This window comes from Lissotriton helveticus, chromosome 3_1 (assembly GCF_964261635.1).
Source record: "Lissotriton helveticus chromosome 3_1, aLisHel1.1, whole genome shotgun sequence".
NCBI lineage: Eukaryota > Metazoa > Chordata > Amphibia > Caudata > Salamandridae > Lissotriton > Lissotriton helveticus.
This window is the reverse complement of record NC_136061.1, coordinates 1,924,725,657-1,924,738,508: the sequence shown is the minus strand read 5'-3', so window position 1 is coordinate 1,924,738,508 and position 12,852 is coordinate 1,924,725,657.

The window sequence follows — 12,852 nt, the reverse complement described above, 5'->3', positions numbered from 1 at the left end:
AGATTAGTGAGGAAACCTTAGTATTTGGGGGCAGGGGAGTGGGCGGGGGAGATGTTACATTGCCTGGTGTAGCACATAAACCATATATAATCAGAGGAGGGAGAATGAAGTTATGATCTGTTCAGCTTCCTTTTTACATATATCAAAAAATCAGGGGGGGGAACGGATCACTTGTCCTGACCAGTGGTTAACCTCCGGGTGGAGGAAGCACAACCACTAACCCAATGCTGATGCTGCCACGTACCAATAAAGATGGAGAATCAAGATATACCGTTATTTAGCCCGGGCACGTGATTGAGGGTTTTTTATCGGTACCACCAAACGACAAATCAAAAACCCTGGTGACCCAGGACAAGTGATCCGTTCCACCCCTGATTTTTTGATACTAGCACATAAACCAGCAGCTTTAGTAAGAAGGGAAACAGTAGGTGCAGTAGTCCAGAGTGCCTCTTCCATATGCAGTGGCCGTGGCGTAAAAGCACAATGATGGAAGCCCTATGTAGAATATAGCGAGGGCCCCTGAAACTGTCAGATCTCACAGCTATCCATAGGCTTTAGACTGAAGTGGGGGGCCCTAAAACGCCACACAGGCAGCAGGGGCCTGCGTTAAGCCCCTGTCCATGTGATGGAGACACTGCAGCAATAAAAAAGAAGCTCCCCGCCCTCAATTATGGGTGTCACAGGAAGACAGAATTTTTTCCACTCGAACGAAGATACTCAAGACCTAGCAGCAGCCAGCAAGTAGGTCCTGCTGTACAGAGGTGGGTAGGGACAGGGTTGGCATTAGGGCAGGGCAACTGATGTGGCCGCACTGGTCGCTGACCTAGGGAATGGCTCAGTGTTTAGCAATAACTTACAATTTAAAAACACCTGTGGCTGAGTTCCTAGTGCCTCCAGCTTTCAGGCAGCAATACAAATGTCAAGATAACTATTGTGATTAATGTTTCCTGCTAGAGAGAGAGATTGGAGTGTTGTCTAGTGGCAGTTTGGTTCACCTTTAAGTAGTGCAGAGGGTTAATATACCTGCTGCAAATAACCAGTACTGTGCAGATCACAAGTCTGTATTTTATGTGGATTGCTGAGTGGATCACTGATTTCGTCACAGAGATCCTGTTGTTACCATAGTTCATAAAATACAACCCTAATATAGAACAGTGACTGTTATGAACTGTCATCAAAGAGTTGGAAGCAAACTGCCTAATATAGGTTAGGACGATATTTTTTCCCCAGTCTTTCATTATCTTTTCCCAATGTTGCTGAAAGGTTTGTTTGGGTAAATATTATGTCTTATTAGGAAAGCCAGCCATTACCAGTCCTTTAAAACAAGTAAAATGTATGTGAGTGAGGGGCTACGGAGAGATGAGGAGCACTTTTGCCCGGTGGTCGTAAGGGAATCCGGGGTGGAGGTCATAGGGTGGGGGCGCCAAAAATGCTTTTCGCAACGGGCGCCACCAGTGCTAAAGCCGTCCCTGGGTAGGGGCGCTGCAGCAGCAATAACAAGGCAGATATTAGCAGGGATGCTGCGAGGCATTTTGGTTACCTTACAAGCAGCAAATAATGTAAGTCACTACTCCGTCCTGAAATGATGATGTATGGAGAATAACCACAAGGGCACAGGAATCCATTCATACTACAGACACTTTGAGTGCAGAGTTTTGAAAACTGTTGTTTGACAAGTTGATGGTGACAGTCAACCTTTGAATGGTTCATTAGAATAATTCGGGATAACATTGAATACCTTAGAAGTGTGACCGTGCCCTGGGCAAACAGCAGACCCAGGAAGGGGGCAACAGCAGCTCTATATCATGTGCTACTTGGAAGAAGTGATCTATCGCCCAGACAAGACAAATGGAGATAGATTGATCGCTGTTGAACGGATGAGCCTTGAGAAAGCGAAACGAGTCGCAAAATATGTATTAACTGTACAATGAAAAGAAGATTTCACGGCAAGTTGTATATGGTTTATTGAATCTCTAAACATTGTAATAAACTTGCTTTTTTTAAATCCTCTTATTTGTAAATTACTTATGTTTTCTGTTCCCATGGAACCTCTGGATAAAGATGATTTTGTGAATCTATTTGTATGTTTACAATTAATATGAATAAATCTTCAAAACATTCGACTCAAAAGCAATTGTATTTTGGGTTGCTTCTAAGGTGCCTCCTATATTTGTTTTTTTGATACTCTAATTTTGGTGGCAGTGGGCAACTACCACTCTGGGGTGCACTTTAGCACTGGAGAGAATTATCCCATTTAATTGTCTGATTTAATTCTCTTGCTTTGGCTTTGAAGAGACGCCGAAGTACAGAGAGTTACTGGTTTCATGGGGATATGACCAGCTTTCCAACTCAGGAGACAGCACAGAAGGGGAATTCTTCCACCCAGATGCCGCCTAATTAACTATTCCCTCACTGGCCACCAGCATAAGATTAATAATCTTTAGTGACCATGAGGATAGACTAGTTCTAACAGACAAGTGCAATGTCCTTGACGTAGTATGCACTTTTCTTAACAGGGGCTGCACTGATTAAGAGGCTAGTAGACAGCAGCATTGAAGTGCTAGACTCAATATGGCCATTTTTCTGGTTGGTGCTTGGGCATCCGAAAACAGCAAAATATAACTTTCCTGAGGTTCTGAAAACCTACCTCTGCACTGAAGATGATGTGGCTTAGCTACTCCTTTCACTCTCATGCATAGTAGGTGATATTATCAAAATTACTTGATTACGCCTGTTTGCATAATTTGGAGCAAAAATACCTACCCAAGACCACAGGAACAGTGTACCAGCACCTGCTGCGGTTCCTGTTCTGTAACAATAAGCACTCTAGTCTTAGCGCAACGTGCATCCTCTGAATAATTTTGGAAGCAAGGGTGCATTTTATGCTAAGAAAGTAGTGCTAAATGCAAGGTTATACTTCTCTCGTAATCCTGCATACTTTTGCTGAAATTAAGATACAGAAACATTTTGCGAGTTATGCTCACCCCTAATGCATAGTTGAGGAAATGTGAAGTGAGCACCCGTTCCCCGTGGGACATTTAATAATACTCCCTGGGTATGGGCTGACTCAGCGATCCCCTGCCATCTTGCCTACATATGGTAAGCCTAAAATAGTGTGTTTAGCGGCTATATAACTGTAAATTTTTGTAATAGTTGGTACCATACTACTGGAAACATTACTACACCAGCTACAGTGCTGATTCTAATCTAATATCCCATTTCTGAAATTAAATCTACCCTTACCATTTGCCCTATGGCTGTGTTCATACCCATCTAGCTGGCTCTTTCTGTCGAAACTCTGTGGTGTATATCTTCGTACAATGCTTGCCCTGAACTCCGGACTCTCTGTCTACTTCTGAGATTTTGAAAGCCTTTTTCAAAGAGTATAGACTTCTTGTCCCTCTGTCTGTTACATAAGAGGCATGGCGCCAATAAAATATACACATCGAGGAGGCCAGGCACCCAGATGAGAAGAGAGCCAGCCATGGACCTCGATTCCTCAAAATGCTATGGGTAGCGAAAGTGATATTGCTTAACTTTTGAACCTAATGCCATCACAGGAAGTGACATTATATGTCATTTGTCCTTTTTTTTTGCAATGGTGGTGCATGGGCGCTCCCGTGCAACCACCCATGTGTTTTGACCCAAATCCATATCGACAAACATTGGTAGACTGGAATTTGCACCAAAATATTGTGGCCCCCATTAGGATGGCGGGCAGACTTTGCCCGCCCGCCATCCTCACGTTACTAGGGACCACCCGCCATAAGGGCGGGGGTCCCGGGTATTGGCATTAGGATGCGCCCGCCACAGTGGCGGGCGCATCCAGCATTCCTACCATTGTGGCGGGCGGTGCACTCAGCACCGCCCGCCACAATTGTAGGAAGGCATGCAGTGCACTTCCATGCACAACATGGCAGGCACAGTGCAATGTCTGCCATGTGGTTCATGGAACTGCTGGGGGGTACCATAGGTACCCCCCATGTGCACCCTCCACCCCTCGGATTCCTTGGGGGCCCGCAACGGGACCCCAGAGCAGACTCTGCATGCCTTTCCATGGTGGCATTGCCGCCACAGAAAGGCATTGAAAATTGTGCATCCTAATATGGATGGCGGTGTCTAATAGACACTGCCACCATATAAACCCTTTTCCGCCCCGGTCGCAAGGCAACCGGGGCGGAAAAGCGGCGGACGGTCTTTCCGTCCACCGCGGACCCCCCAGCCATGTTAATATGGCGGGGGGGTCTTTGCAGCAAGGATGGTGGGCGGATTGCCCCCGCCAGGCCGGAGGTGGCTGCTGCCAGCCTGGCGGGGGCTATCCGCCCGGCCTTTCCTAATGGGGCCCTAAGTCTCCTCAAGGTAGGCATAACAAGGAGAAATGTTTTTATTTCTTCTCGTTTTTATTTCTTCTTTTTCCAACTTTACACATACAGATTGAGAAATGACTTAAACCATTGTTTTGTACTGGAAGGAGCCCCTTCCAGTACAAAACCAATGCTTCAGAGAACACACACACCCTTGCACTGTTGTGCAAGGGTGTGTGTGTTGGCAAATAGCAAAGGGCAAGGACACCAGTCCCTGGAGAGAGAAAAAACGCACCATATTTGTGTAGATATGGCACATTTTTCCTCTCTCTTTGACGAAGGGTAGCAAAGCAGAACAGTAAATCTGGGCCAGAAGTCCACCAGGGGCTGCCAGAAGTTGCAGGGGACAATGTAAGGAGCGCAGCTGCAACCCTTGGTGACTAATAAATGACGTCCATGGAGCTGGAATTTTAGGTCTTCAGGTACATAGAGAAAACATCTCTAGGTACCCATTTTCTGGAAACTGCCTTCTAATGGAACAGGGGTGGCAATCCCCAGACAGTGGGTGCCTGTTGTGGCATAGCATCTCAGCCATTTGGGCATCCAAGGTCTGTGGTACCTTGTGTTGTTCTGCGAATTCCAGGTGTCATAAAACACCTCAAGAAGCTTGCAGCTGTGGGCTGTGAGTCTCACTCATCTGGGGTTGCCGCCTCTCATGCGCCAGGTTTCCTGGTAGCTTCTCTCTTTGTCCCTCCAGCTCTAAAATGGCATTCACCTGTCTGAGAGTTTGCAGCTACCGTTTAAAGCTACTGTGCAGCTAGTGTAATTCAGTTTTTCGTTTGCTTTTCTTTCCTTTTCCATCTCCATCATAGCAGTCTATTCCTTGGTTTCTTCCTGGTTTCCCCAATCCATTGTGGTTCCCGTCATGTGATGTTTCATGTCATTTCCATTTCCTGTTCTTTTGCTTCATCAGATATTCAGTCTGGTTAAAGTGTGCATCGTAAGAAAGCTGTGTTCCTTCGGCTGATCCTGACTTTTCGCTTTAGAAGAATTCCACTGTCGGGTTCCTGATTCACGGTTGTCCTTTGAAGTCTGCATCCAGTAAGGAGGTTTATACGCTTTTGGCTTTTTCTCCTTAGAAGGTGGGATCTTCTTGAGGGCACTTGACTACCCTATCTTACAGTGTGTGGTGACACTGTGGCTTCAGGAAATGGTTTCACTTACCTCAGACAGCAGAAGACCTGGATCCGGATTGTGGGTAAGTCGCCTGATGAAAACAGTGCCAATAGACAAAATGACACTTTGTAGAGATCTGGCAACCTGAAGAAACTTGTCATCCTGAAGAAAAGCGTGGCACTAAGAGAGTAAGACGTATATTCCAGAGAATGAGCTCCAGAAAGCAATGTGGCAGAAGAGACTGGCATTAGAGAGATCTACAAGTGCACAGAAGTGTAAGAAATAATAAAAATGAAACGTGAGAAAACATAAAACAACAAACATTAGTCTAGTCAAATGATGCTAGTCTGCTATATTCATTGGAAAAGATACGTGATGCTTCACAGAAATGGTCTTCTACTTTATCACACATTTATCATTTCTTACACTTCTTTGCACTTGTATAGCGCTGGATTGTGGGTATATGTTCATGCATCTGTATTTGCATCTTTGTAATGTCAGGGTTTTGTTTTTAATTTGTTTTTATATACATAAGGATTATGTGGACAATTTTTTATGTATAATACATGTAATCGATTTAATAACTGATTTTGTGTCGACGAATACAGCATTAAAGCTTTGTGCAATCTTTATACTTATGTGGTACTGATTATGATTGTAGAAACCTACGGTGTGCTGTATACCTGATAAAAGAATGTCTCAAATCTTGAATTTTGATTAATTGGTTTCCCAAGGGGATCTTTTTTTAAATGTTTTTTACGGTGCTCTGTCCCTTAGGTCTGTGGAGCCCCTCTCCTCTTGTCTAGTTGACGGAGAGAGATCTTCCAGCCAGGGGAGGGCATCAACCGGTGGGCACTTGGCACCCAGAGGAGACTTGGAAAGTGGAAAGAAAAAGCTTGTTCACAGAGAATGAGCACTCTGAGGGTGCCTGACATCTATTGATGGAGACGTGTTGCCTATTGATAGAGACCCAGAGAAGACCTTGCAAGTCAATCTATCAGTCAGGATTTATAAACCGCGGATAATCACCCAATAAGGTATCCAGGTGGTTGAAGGTCCCAGAGCCCTATTTGAACAGCCAGGTCTTGAGGGCCATTTGGAATTGCAGAAGTGAAGTGATGATCCGGAGTTGCGTGGAGAGGATGTTCCAGGTCTCTGCTGCGATGTGGGAGAAGCAGCATCCTCCACCTCTGCTTTGGTAGATGCAAAAAGTATGGATAAGTGAGAAGGAGACGGAGCATAGTCTTCTTGAGGTGGAACATACTTTTCTTGATGGTTGGTAGAAGTTCAGGTGCTGGCTAATGTAGGAGGGTTGTATAGAGCCTTATGTGCGTGTGTCAGAAGCTTGAATTGACATCTCTTCTGTACGGGGAGCCAGTGAAGTTACCTGAGGTGGGGTGTGATATGGGTTTGTTGGGGAAGACCGAAGATGAGTCTGGCTGTGGCGTTCTGTATGGTCTTAAGTCTCTGTAGAAGTGTGTGTCTCGTGTATAGGGGTAGCCATTTGAAGATCCTATGTAGCTTGCAGAGTAGGGTAGCAGGCACAGGAGATGGTGTTGATCAGTGATTTCAAGGTGAGCTTGTTGTCAATAATGAATCTGAGGTTTCTGGCATGGTCAGAAGGAGTGGGTGAGGGTCCTAGGACTGATGGCCACCAGGACTCATCCCATGTGATGCTGGTATTGCCGAAGATCAGTACTTCCATCTTGTCTGTGTTCAGCTAGAGGCAGTTATTATTCATCTATTCGGAGACGCTTGTCATGCATCTGTGGAAGTTGGTTCTGGTGGTGTTGGTGTCATCGGTGAGTGGGAGGATGAGTTGGGTGTCGTCTGACGATGTTGGCCAACGGGGTCATATACGTGTGGAAGAGCATGGGGCTGAGGGATGATCCCTGGGGCACACCACAGGTGATCTTCTTGGGTTCAGAGGTGAAAGATGAGAGGTGTAATCTGGGTTCTTCAGGTGAGGAACAAGGAGATCTATCTAAGCGCATCCACTTCGATGCTGTAGTGATGGAGTCTTTCAATCAGCTTGTGGTGGGATATGGTGTCAAAGGCTGCAGAGAGGTCAAAGAGGATCAGAGCTGTGGTTTCTCCTCAGTCGAGGAGGGTTTGAATGTAACTGGTGGCTGGGATCAGGGTGGTTTTGGTGCTGTGATTACTGCGGAAGCCGAATTGGGAAGGGTTGAATAGCTGGGTCTGCTCCAGGTGTGTCATGAGTGGCTTGTTTCAAGTACCTTCACTGGGAATGTGAGCAGGGAGAATGGTCCATAGTCTTTGAGTTTGCAGGGGTGAGCAGAGGGTTTTATGAGTAGTGGTCAGACTTCAGCATGTTTCCACTTGTTGAGGAAATTTTGCTGTGGTGATAGTGGTGTTGAGCAGGGAGGTGAGTTCCCGGTCCGATCTTTGGTTTTCACGGTTGAAGATGTGGTGCTGGCATGGGTCTGTGGAAGCTTCTGACTGGATAGATTTCATGGTGGAGGAGATGTTCTGGATGCAGAGGAGGTTCAAGTTAGTAGGTTTTTGGTTCATGTTGGTTGTGGTGTACCTGTCAAGGAAGTCCATAGGTGCGGGTTAGGGTTTAAACTTTCTATATATGGTTGCGATCTTGTCATTGAAGAAGTCGGCAAGGTTGTTGCACAGCTACTGTGAGGGTGTGATGATGTTTTTGCTGGCAGCTGGGTTGGAGAATTCCTTTTTTTTTTTAAATCCTTTTATTGGTTTTTCACAAAGACAGTATCTTAACAAAGCAACAGAAAAAAAGAGAATTCAGGACCCCCCCCCCCTCCCCTCACAGCCAATAAAAGCCGGTGGCACAGGTACAAAGAAACATAAAAAAAAGACCAAAATAGAGAATGCAATAACAGAAGAATATACCTAAAAGAGGTATTACAGGTTTCTAGTGACCCTACTGTGTCTCTTGGTTCCCTTTCCCTTGTTGGTCAATCCATTTGGAGAATGCCCCCCAAACTTCAAGCCCAGTCCTCCTTCTCCTTCGTCCTTTCTTAGCATATACAGATTTTTCTAGATGGTATGTAGCAACTAATCTAGCCAACCATTGTGCGTAGGAGGGAGACTCAGAATCTAGCCATCCGGAGGAAACGCATATTCTCCAAACTGCCATTGCAATAAAAATCAGCCCTTCCTCCTTTACTCTTGAAGAGTCAGATTGTGTTCCCAAAAGAATGGTCGTAGGATTTAGGAGGATTGGTTGATTTGTTATTTCACCAAGTAAGTTCTGTATTCTGAGTAGGGTGGAATCAATAATTGGGCATGTTGCAAATATATGTATAGAGTCCGCCCCTGCCTCAGAGCAACGTGGGCTTAATGTTCCTCTCCCAGATCCCCACTTAATGATTTTACTAGGTGTCATATAAAGAAAAAATATAGTTTTAAGATGTTGTGCCTGTAATTTGGCAGAAATTTGGATTTGTTGTGATAACCGCAAAGAATTGTAAAAAACACTTTGAGAAGAATCAAGTTTGGTATGCCATTTGGTAGCAATAGATTCTAAGTCGTCTGGGGTTTCCTTGTTTAATATTTGATAAATACTTCCAATACGAGCAGTGGTGATATTCCGGAGAGTGTTCATAAGTTCAACCTCAGCAAATCCGTTGGCTCCTCCCACTTTCCTAGAGAGGTAGTCATAAATGGCCATGTATTTAAATAAATCTTGACTTTTTAGTTTGAATCTAGTCTGTAAAGTCGAAAAGGATTCAATCCCCTTAGCTGTTATAAGATCCCCTAATTTTATTATCCCTGCTCTATACCATTCAGACAGGTAGGATGAACTAAATATAGCAGGTAAGTTGTTATTGTTGGTTATAGGGGAGTAAAAGTTAAATCTACCAATTCCAAAGATTCTCCGGACTTGGCAAAAAACTTTGTAAGAGTTCATTAGCGTCTTAAATTTAACGCGATTGTAGTATCCATAAGTTGTTTCACGGATTAAGCAGCTCCAGTGTTGTTCCCCTAGCAAGGACCAAAAGGGTGAAGGTAAAGACGGTACAGCTCCGCAGGTGGATTCTCTTAATAGAACTGAACTATATTGTAGGACTGCCGCCCAGTAGTATAAAGTGATATTAGGAAAAGCCCATCCCCCTCTATCTTTCGGTAACGTGAGATGTTTTAGTGCACGTCTGGGCTGAGCGTATGCCCAAATAAATTGGGTAAAGATTTGTTGAAATTTAATTAGGTCTTTTTTACTGAACTCAAGGGGTATACAGCGAAAAAAATAAAGTAGCTTAGGGAAATAAGTCATTTTGATGACGTTGCACCTGCCGACCAGCGTTAGATGTAAATTATCAATTTGTTTTAAAGCCTTCTTTGTCTGGACAGCAAGGGAAGCCAGATTGACTGTGACTATTTCCTCCAGCCTAAATGAAACCAGTACGCCCAGGTATTTGGCCTTTGGCACCACTCTGGCGTCAGTCCAAGTGATTTTGTTGTTTATTAGTATCTGCGTTTTGTTCTTATTTAGGGCATACCCAGATAGTCTCCCAAACTTATGGGCCTCGCTTTCTAGCGCTCGTGTAGAATTGGCAGGGTCTGGAGTAGTGATGGCGAGATCATCAGCGTAAGCCAAGATTTTACAGCTGTTTTGAAAATATATTACTTGAGAGATGTTATGATTTTTCTCTATTTGCTTGATAAGGGGGTCTAGGTAGAGAGTGAACAGTAACGGGGAGCAGGGGCAGCCCTGCCCGGTGCCTCGTGAGATTTTAAAGGGCTCCGTCAGTTGTCCATTTATGGCGACACCAGCAGTTGGATTGTGATAAAGTGCTTGCGTCGCCTGCATGAACCTGCCCCCGAACCCCATACTGTCCATTACCCTCCAAAGGAATCGCCATCAGACCCGGTCAAAGGCCTTTTCGGCGTCGACTAATATAAGTGACATCGGGTCTCCGGCTACTTGGGCAGCATCAAACAGAGTAATAACTCTCCTAACATGTTCGGTGGTCCCCTTCTTGGGTATAAAACCATGTTGCCATTCTGAGACAAGGGGTTCTACTACTCGGGATATTCTGGAGGCTAATACCTTAGAAAATATTTTGGAATCACAATTGATGAGGGTTATTGGTCTATAAGAACTGATGTCAAGTGGAGATTTATTCTTTTTTGGAAAAATGGAGATTCTAGCGCTGGACCAGGGGGCTGGGGGAGAGACTCCACTGAAGATGGATGTAATTACCTCTGTAAATATGGCCTTGATTTGATTGGCAAAGATTTTTAAAAATTCAACGGGAATGCCGTCAGGGCCGGAAGCCTTCCCATCTGGGAGACTATTGAGGTCCTCCAGGATTTCTTCCCATGTGGGGGTAAGGTCCAAAAGCTGGCTATTTTCTAAGCTAAGCTGGCTTAGTTCAATCTCACTAAGATATTCAAGGATCTCTCTATCTAGGGCATCGGCCGAGAGGCAGCTTTCTTCCTTATATAGCTTAGCATAGAACTCCTGGAACCCATGCCGAATAAGACTAGGATCAGTAACCTCTATACCTGAAGCAAGTTTGATTTTATGGATTTCACTGTAGGTAGTTTGTTGTCTCGTCCTAACAGCTAAATGATGCCCAATGCTGTCACTACACTCATAGGTCTTCTCCCTTGCCGCTGCCCACTTAGCCGTGATTCTTTCCATAAACACCGCCCCTTTTTCCGCCCTGGCCAAAACAGTTTCTTGCTGGGCTGACTGGGAATCTAGTCCTACATGGATTGCTTGGGTTAGCTTTATTTCTATATTTCTTAATTTTTCTTGGAGTTCCTTGACCTGATTTTTTTCTGCTCTGTTTTTTTGGACGGAGAACCTGAGGGTCTCGCCTCTGATCCCTGCCTTTAAGGTGTCCCAGACTGTCATTTGGGTAGCGGAACCGATATTTATCTCCAGGAACTCCTGAATCCATCCTTGCATGTGATTGACATAACTAGAGTCGTACAGTAAAGCTTTCTCAAAGCTCCATCTGGAAGCCTCTCTAGATTGCCCAAACTCCCTTATGGTGAGAATAAGAGGGTTATGATCGGACATAAAACGGGGTTCAGTATCTATCGTAAAGCTGGTGACCAATGATGCAGAAACAAAAAAATAGTCCAGTCTAACCAGTACTTGATGCGGGCCGAGTAAAAAGTGTACCCAGGTAATGAAGGATTTTTACTCGCCCAGCTATCTATCAATCCATGAGTCTGTATAAGGTTGGTTAGGGCTTGAAAGACTTGGGGCTTCCTTCCTTTATATCTCCAGGTTGTATTAGTATCCCAATTGCCAGGTAGGTGTATATTAAAATCCCCACATAGCACTATCGGGGTGGGCCAGTGTGCTAATTAGCTGGAGACTTGATTAATAACCCCAGGATCGTCAGCGTTGCTCCCATATAATGAGCAGAGGGTGAAAGAAAAGCTATTAGGGAGTTGAATCTGAGTGATGGCCCACCTCCCTAGTGAATCTGATTTGGTACGTGGATTGCTGATAGCAAGTCTTCTGTCAGTTAAAATTCCTACTCCCTTTGTTTTGGCTCCTTGTGTGGTAGCACCCACTACTTTAAACCCTAATGTGTTTAGTAGGTGTATTTGGGACTGTTCTACATGGGTTTCCTGTAAACATATGATGTTTCCCCCGAGTGTTTGCAAACCCATGGCCACCTTTTGTCTCTTTGACGCGTCATTCAAGCCACAAACGTTGACTGAGACAATTCGTAATGGTTCTAACGTAGCCATCTACGGGGTATGCCAATGCCCGTCTGGATTCCATGAGAAAAAGATGAAGTAAAGCTAACCAGAAAGTTTCGTGTATCTGTGTGTGTGTAGTTAGTACCTGTGTGTGCCTCCGGAGAATTCCTTAACAATGTTGAAAAGTTCCTTGGTGTTGTTGCTTGGTGATGGATTAAACCCAGATCTTTTGACTGGGTGTGAGTGTTTGATTGATTCAGATGCTCCGTCCATCACCACCCCCTTTTGTACCGCTTTTGGCCGCCATAAGTGTGGCAGGGTATGCTCAGACGTGAGTCCCTTGCTCACTTTGCCACTGGATTCAAGCAAGCCGGGCTGAAGACGGCTGGAATGCCAGAAACCGGTCCTCGGAAGCTTGTTTCCGGTCCAGGGAAGACATGGCTTGGCAGTTCGGGCTGGACTGTTCCCATGAGGCACAGGGTCAGACTGATTTGCATATAGCCATGTCTGAACTGGGGTGGCAGAGTGGGCTAAAGAACGGTGATGGATTAAACCCAGATCTTTTGACTGGGTGTGAGTGTTTGATTGATTCAGATGCTCCGTCCATCACCACCCCCTTTTGTACCGCTTTTGGCCGCCATAAGTGTGGCAGGGTATGCTCAGACGTGAGTCTCTTGCTCACTTTGCCACTGGATTCAAGCAAGCCGGGCTGAAG